Below are 7,748 nucleotides of genomic sequence, written 5' to 3' on the forward strand. Positions count from 1 at the left end.
GGGTCATTATTTCAGAAGACTTAAAGGTAGGCAGACAATGTCATAGAGCAGCAGGAAATGCTAGCAGAATGCTTGGGTGTATAGGGAGAGGCATTACCAGTAGAAAGAGGGAGGTGCTCATGCCGCTCTACAGAGCACTAGTGAGACCTCATTTGGAGTATTGTGCTCAGTACTGGAGACCATATCTCCAGAAGGATATTGATACTTTGGCGAGAGTTCAGAGAAGAGCTACTAAACTAGTACATGGATTGCAGGATAAAACTTACCAGGAAAGATTAAATGACCTTAACATGTATAGCTTGGAAGAAAGATGAGACAGAGGGGATATGATAGAAACTTTTAAATACATAAAGGGAATCAACAAGGTAAAAGAGGAGAGAATATTTAAAAGAAGAAAAACTGCTACAAGAGGACATAGTTTTAAATTAGAGGGGCAAAGATTTAAAAGTAATATCAGGAAGTATTACTTTACTGAGAGAGTAGTGGATGCATGGAATAGCCTTCCTGCAGAAGTGGTAGCTGCAAATACAGTGGAGGAGGTTAAAGGGTTTCTGTCACCCCATTAAACCGTTTTTTTTTTTTCTTTACTAATAATCCCTATAGTGCGATCTCATAAGCAAATTAATCATTTTGGTTCAGTAGAATTTGCTAAAATTCGATTTTTAAAATATGCTAATTACCTTGCTACCAGCAAGTAGGGCGGCTACTTGCTGGTAGCAGCCGCATCCTCCGATGGTAATGACGCCCCCTCGGCATGCTGATTGACAGGGCCAGGGAAGGGAATCGTTCTCTGCTGGCGCTGTTAGAATTTGAAATCTCGCGCCTGCGCCGTACCTGTCTTCAATCGGCGCAGGCGCACTGAGAGAGGTGTCATCAAGTACACCCGGAAGAGATTTATTATTAATAATCGTTGGTGGTATAGTGTTAATAACTGTCATTTTTATAAAATTATTTATTCCCATTTCGTTGGTGGTTTTTGTGGCAGCATGCTTATTATGTACATACTTACCTGATTCGAGCATCCAGCGACGTCACCAGACTCTCCGCCTCCTTCCAGCGATGCCGGCGTCTTCTCTTCCGGGTGTACTTGATGACGTCATCGACGCAGGCGCATTGAGGATGGAGCGGTCGAGCGAGCGGCCGCCTCTCAGTGCGCCTGCGCCGATTGAAGACAGGTACGGCGCAGGCGCGAGATTTCAAATTCTAACAGCGCCAGCAGAGAACGATTCCCTTCCCTGGCCCTGTCAATCAGCATGCTGAGGGGGCGTCATTACCATTACCGGTTTAATGGGGTGACAGAAACCCTTTAAGCATGCATGGGATAGGCATAAGGCCATCCTTCATATAAGATAAGGGCCGGGGGCTATCCATAGTATTCAGTATATTGGGCAGACTAGATGGGCCAAATGGTTCTTATCTGCCGACACATTCTATAAATTCCCAAAAGTCAAAGTATTGCAGTTATAGTATGCTTGTGTACAGACTGCCGAAGTGAGGGCGCATGCGCAAGAACACAGGGCCAACCACCTGGCTCTATAGCAAAGAAGGATCGGCACTCACTTTCTTAACGATATGAAGAGACTTTTATTCAAAGCATAATAGCATCATCAGTGACATCATCAGCAGCTTGCAGTTTGAAAAAGTCTCAGGCTTGAGCCGAAACTAGTCACCGATGACACGTGCACCATGTGCAAACCGCAGTTCAGATCCATCTTCTTTAACACTACCTGGCTCTGTCAATCAAAGCAGGTGGAGGGGCTGGCCGCGATGAGGGGCTTTTGGTGCATCGAGATAAAACAGTGACAGCCCCTTGTTGCCCATAACAGCTCATTTTGCATATTAAACATAATACGGATTTCTTGGGAACAGGGGCCCAGATCTGGATGAGGACAGCAATCTAACTATACACTTTTTACTACCGAGGTATGTGGTGACAGATCCATGTAGGAGACGTTTTCGTAAGTCCAGGCTATGGTAATGCAGGACTGCCATCTAACAGCAATAAATGACAGATTTCACAAGGGAGACCACACCTTCTGCCCATTATGCCAGGCACAGTTTTTTTTTTTTAACATTGGCGTGTCCCTTAAAGATTTCTGTAAAGTGACAAGAGCTTAGCGGAGTGCATTTTCATTAGATGCCGCTGAACATTATCTGAGGAAATTATGGTGTGAAAGACCAAGGGCAAGGAAGGATGAAAAAAAATAATACTTGATAGAAGATTGAGACTTGCACACACAGGATGACGCCAATGTCCCATTTCTTGGACTCCAGGGAGCCGCTTACTGCATCACTCTGGTCGCTCAAAGACCTGCTAATTAGAGCTGCAATGATTAGGCCAGGGCTGCAAATGTGGGGGCAGTGCGAGAGAGGGTCCTGGAAGATCAGGCTCTGATGAGCTGCTTATGCTAAGAGACAGGCAACAGTCACACAGATTGTGTGTGTAAATTGTGCTTATGATAGCATGTTGTCACTCACGGCACAGGATTCCTGGCCTCGTGTGGGAAAGCAGAAGAAATGACTCATTCACTGACTGACTCATGTCATCCTAACAGTTCATGTAACAGGGGTATTAGATCCACACGTCTTCTGGTTGATAAACCATTAACCGGTGTCTCAAAAAAAGACACAAACTGGAACCCTTGAAAATCCCCTACCCCACTCTCTTACGTCATCCTCACAGGGGTCCCGGAAGCTGAGATAGGTTGAGCTATTTAGGCCTCACACTGGAAAGCTGTGGATCACCAGCTATTTACTACCGATTTAAAAAATTGCCTGCAGTGCAGAGATTAATAAAAACCATCATGGTGGGCACCATATTGAGAAGATCATGGATACAAAAAATCTGGTAATTCATAAATACATTAATAAAAAGTGCACAGGTGTCATAAATATGCAAACATATGCATTACAGGTTATGCCTACTACAGCATAGAGATATCAGAGGGGGTTCCTCGTTCATAAACCACCCCTCTATAGGCCAGAACGGGGCATCTCATGGACTTGCAGACTTCAGCCAACCACGTATTACATGGTTGACAATTCATTTGAATGGTCACCATGGCAGGCGGGAACGGGACGAGCGCCTCCCTAGTGTCACCCGCTATGCTAGGGAGGCTCGTTCCCCCCCCCCCCCCACTGGATGTTTTCATCCACACACGGGGAGCAGGATCTGCGGCGGCGCGGGGACCAGGAGTGGCGCAAGGAGCGGGGAGCCAGGTAAGTATATTCATTGTAAGGGGCCCGGGCGTATGGAGGGCATTTATTAGTCTTGGATAACCCCTGTAATTCCTTTAAGGTGGATTTAGACGGGCAGATTATCAGGAACGAACGTTCCAGCAAATGCTCGTTCCCGACAATCTGCCTGTGTAAAGGTGCCACTGATCACCCGATGAACGAGCTTGTTCATCAGGTGATCCTGTCATTCATGCAGGCCCAGAAACAGCGCAGCTACATGAGGACAAGTGATCGCATAAGCGACCTCTCGTCCTCATACTGTGGAGATTGCAGCTTGTAAATGCAGAGCTTCACCTCCTCTTGACGAGCAGCCGACTGTCAGTAAGGAACGCTTCCTTCCGGACAAATGGCTGCTCCTCGGCGCGTGTAAATGCGCCTTTAGGCCTCTTGCACACAAACTTTTTTTTTCTGTTTCCGTTCTTTGCGTTCCATATACGGACCATATAGGGAACCATTCATTTCAATCTGCAAAAAAACGGAGGGTGCTCCATATGTCTTCCGTTTCCGTATTTCCGTTCAAAGATAGAACATGTCCTGTTATTGTCCGCATAACGGACAAGGATAGTACTGTTCTATCAGGGGTCAGCTGTTCCGTTCTGCAAAAAACAGAAAGCACCCGGAAGTCATCTGTATTTTTTGAGTATCCGTTTTTTGCGGACCGCAAAATACTGAAAAAGCCATACGGTCGTGTGCAAGAGGCCTAATGGCGTTTTTGTGCACTTTTGAGTTTTTTTTTTTTTTGCACCTGCAGATTTTTTGTGGTAAAATGTCAGCCCCAGATTGGCTGAGAGTCTATGTGAAATATGAAACGCGGAGTCACACAAGCAATTATTTGCTACTGCCACTTTTGTTAAAGGGGTTGTCCGACTTAAGAGCCTGTTTTCACCCAGGCAGCCCCTCTGATATGAGCATCGGAGCATTTAATGCTCTGATGCTCTCCTTTGCCCTGCGCTGAATGTCGCAGGGAAAATACTTTTTTGGGAGATCCGGTGGCGTACTGGGCTCTTCATGGGTAAAGCTAGGTGGAGGCTTCTACCAGCAGTGAGCCTGGTGACATCACCGTCACGAATGGTGCTGCTCTAGCATGTAAAATGGCTAGGGCTGCACTAAAGCCTGCCCATCAGAGCTGGTGACATCACCGGGAACACTGCTAGGTGGAAGTGTCTGCCTAGCAATGTTAAAAATATTTTAAAAACTGCCCTTGCTCTGCGCGATCCAGCGCAGGGCGAGGGATAGCATCAAAGCATGAAATGCTCCGATGCTCATATCAGGGGGGCTGCCTGGATGAAAACGGGGACATGTCCGGGTTCAGCTCTGAACCTCGACAACCCCTTTAATTAGCTGGTTTTATTGGGGTCCATGTTGAAGCTTTGTGTTTTTTTTCTGCCGTTTGGACATCTTCTCTACAGAGAAAAAAAGCACTGGGAAAAAGTTTCACACATTTGTTTACAGGGGAAAAAAAAGAAAAGAAAAAAAAAACACCATAAAAACCACGTAACAGAAAAAAAAAACACAAGCTGTTTCTAGAGCCTTAAAGGGATTTTCCTACTAAAGTACGTAGAAATGGCATATCGCTAAGATCACTGACTGAAGGGAGCATGACTGCCATAACCCATCATTAGAATGAAATTCTCTCACAAACATCCAAATTGGTGGTGGTCACCTAGGATTGTACTCTCACCATCATTCCTATTGATGACAAGAAATGATAGGAATAAATATTTACAGGAGCAGAACTAATAAAATATGATCTTTATTAATCTGTTACAGTAAATGTGCTCTTACAGTAAAGAACCCTTTGTACATTGCACCCTCCTGCTTTTAGAAGAAACATTAGTCTTCACTGAATCTTAGACAACATTACAATATTCTGCTGGCTGTTGGAGGAGAAGATATCTTCTATAATCCATTATATAACTCATCTACATAATAATTATAACACTGGTTCAGAGCTCGTCTACACAGCACCTTCGGCAGTCAGAATGTAAGAATTGTTCAGCTGCTCGTTTTTTAACCAGTTTACTATCCTTTAGCAAATTGCACTTTCCGGACCAACAGACTCATTTATAAATGAAGTGCGGGAGAAGCACAGCGGTAAATGCTTCTGAATAATCTACACACACTGCTATCAACTGTCCAATTTATTTTTCTGATAAGACCATGGCTTTCATAAAGCAATGCTGATAGTTGCTGATCATATAATTTCCCTGAAAGCGGTCCCTTCACGAACCAGCAAGTGCTGTATCACTTCTGCCATAAATGCTATCTCTAGAAGGGGTTTACTGGGTAGTGTTCGCTTGAAAACAGGCACCACTTGTGGCTTTGCTGGTCAGGGCTATTCCACTAGTTCATAAGTACAGGTTTTCCAGTAGGTAGGTCGAGATGTCTATAAATGTGAATCTACGACCCATTAAAGGCCAAGAGGTAAGAAGAAATTAAACTTTAAATGGTGTCTAATACCGGTATGCGGCCATAGTTAGAAATATGCAGTAATAACCAAGCTGGCTGCAGCCCCTTACACCTTTTAAATATGGCAATTACCAACTACCAGCCCATTGCCTTGTTTTCTAGAGAGATACTCGGTGAGTAGTGAACCATACCATTATCTTCTGGATTTATCAAGAATGGCTTGTGCTACACCTGTCTTGATAAGGCCCGAGCTGTTGGAGGAGGTGGTATTTAAGTTATTATGAGGCACAGGTCTCCACAGGATAGGGGGGTAACTAGCTGTTCGCTGGGGGTCCAACTGCTGGGACCCCCACCGTTCACAAGAACAGGGTTCCTGTCCCCCCATTCTGATGCAGCGGCAGGTCATGCATGTCAAGCGCTGTACTGGGCTATCTCTGGTGCTCCCATAGAGAATGAATAGAATGGAAATGCGCATGCACAACCTGCCGCTCCATCAGAATGGGGGAACGGGACCTCTGTTCTCGTGATCGATGGGGGTCCCAGCTGTTGGTCCCCCAGCAATTAGCTAGTTATCCTTGATTCACAGGATAGGGCATAACTAGCTGATCGCTGGCACAACCCCTGCGATGCCTCCTCCGGCAGTCTGTGCACCAGACTGAAATCGACAGCAGCTCAGAGCTTCCATACATTTCAGTCATTATTTACACCAGTTCCTCACCCTCCTTTTTTCAGAAACCTGCGAGGGCTGTGTAAAAATGACAGCTGCGACTTAAAAAGTCACAATGCCATTTAAAAAACTTCTTAACCAGAAAACTGGTGTGGGGGAATGATAATCTCCTCCCTTATGTTTGTACTGCATATTATAAGGATATAAGAAGACCTGAAGAAGTTGTAGAACTATAAAAATGGACAAGGTTCCAGATCATGTAACTCCAGGGTAATTTTTACTAATCTTTATCATTCATAGTACATGTACATTAATCCTTTTAACACAGCTGCTGCAGAAGCTCTTTTTTGAGAGGAAGAAAAAGATTGTTGTCCACCATCAATATACTGATAAAAACATTCTCATAAGTATCTATCATATCTCATATCCCACTGCTCTGCCCACTTGTGTATTATGACGTTCTGCAGTAGCTGAGGTCGATAAAGCTTCTGTCAATCAGTGATTGACACAGCAGAGGAAACGTCTAGCAATAGGAAAGTATGACAGATGACCGTCCACGTAACGCCGCTCATCTCTGTATAATCAAGGGTGAGGCTTCAGAATGTGTTGTGTATACAAACATTATTTCCAGGCATGTCAATGGAGAACGTCCAGTGATGTGCATCATAAGATATCGCAAGCAATGGGCTTCAATGTTATCAGAAGTAATACCTTCTCAGGTCACAATGACAAAAATGCAACATGGAGACCCAGGACATGTCCTGGATGAGACAGAATACCTGACCGAGTTTGTGCGCAACCGAAGAGAACAATTCATCTCCAACACAGCAGCAGAAGTCTCGAAAAACGTACAATTTCCAAAACTGCGTCTCAGATAGCCTACGAATTCCAGATACTTGATCTCTGCACTGCTTTTTTTTTGCAAGAATATGATTCAGTACTCTGTGAAGGAATAAGGGAAGGGTCCTCCAGAAAGCATCCCACAGGGTGAGAATACACCAAGGGGAGCTGTCACACAACACATAGTCATTCCTATTAAAGTGTTAAAAAGGAATCACAGCTTAAGATGCTGTGCAGGCGCAGCAGTGCGGCTGAGATAAAAGCTACTTTCTCTCCCCTCCTCCGTCTCATTCTCTCCTCCCTTCCTCGCCGTGCCCTCCACACCCCCCCCAGGCTGTTCTCTCTTTCAGTTCCCTCTCACATCTCAGCTCCTCTATGTTGCATCCTTTCTGTATTGTTTCTGTTTTCACCCGGATTGGAAGGGGTGAAAGATGCCACCCACTGGGGCCGTGGAATGACAAGGAAGAAAATTTGGGGAACCCAGGGAGAGGAGATAAAACCTTTTCCTCACAGCTGGGCTACTGGAAAGGGGCTACAATTTTTTCATTGTCTTATTAAATGTCACCTATTAGAAGGGTCTGACACTATGGCTCTC

General features: G+C 44.9%; 1 protein-coding gene across 2 annotated transcripts in view; it reads right to left on the bottom strand.

Annotated features, from left to right (window-relative positions):
* PC (pyruvate carboxylase) overlaps nt 1-7,748 on the bottom strand; it is a 495,508-nt gene that overhangs the window by 23,753 nt on the left and 464,007 nt on the right. The window lies entirely within an intron of this gene.

Source organism: Bufo bufo, chromosome 10 (genome assembly GCF_905171765.1).
Source record: "Bufo bufo chromosome 10, aBufBuf1.1, whole genome shotgun sequence".
In the NCBI taxonomy this organism is placed as follows: Eukaryota; Metazoa; Chordata; class Amphibia; order Anura; family Bufonidae; genus Bufo; species Bufo bufo.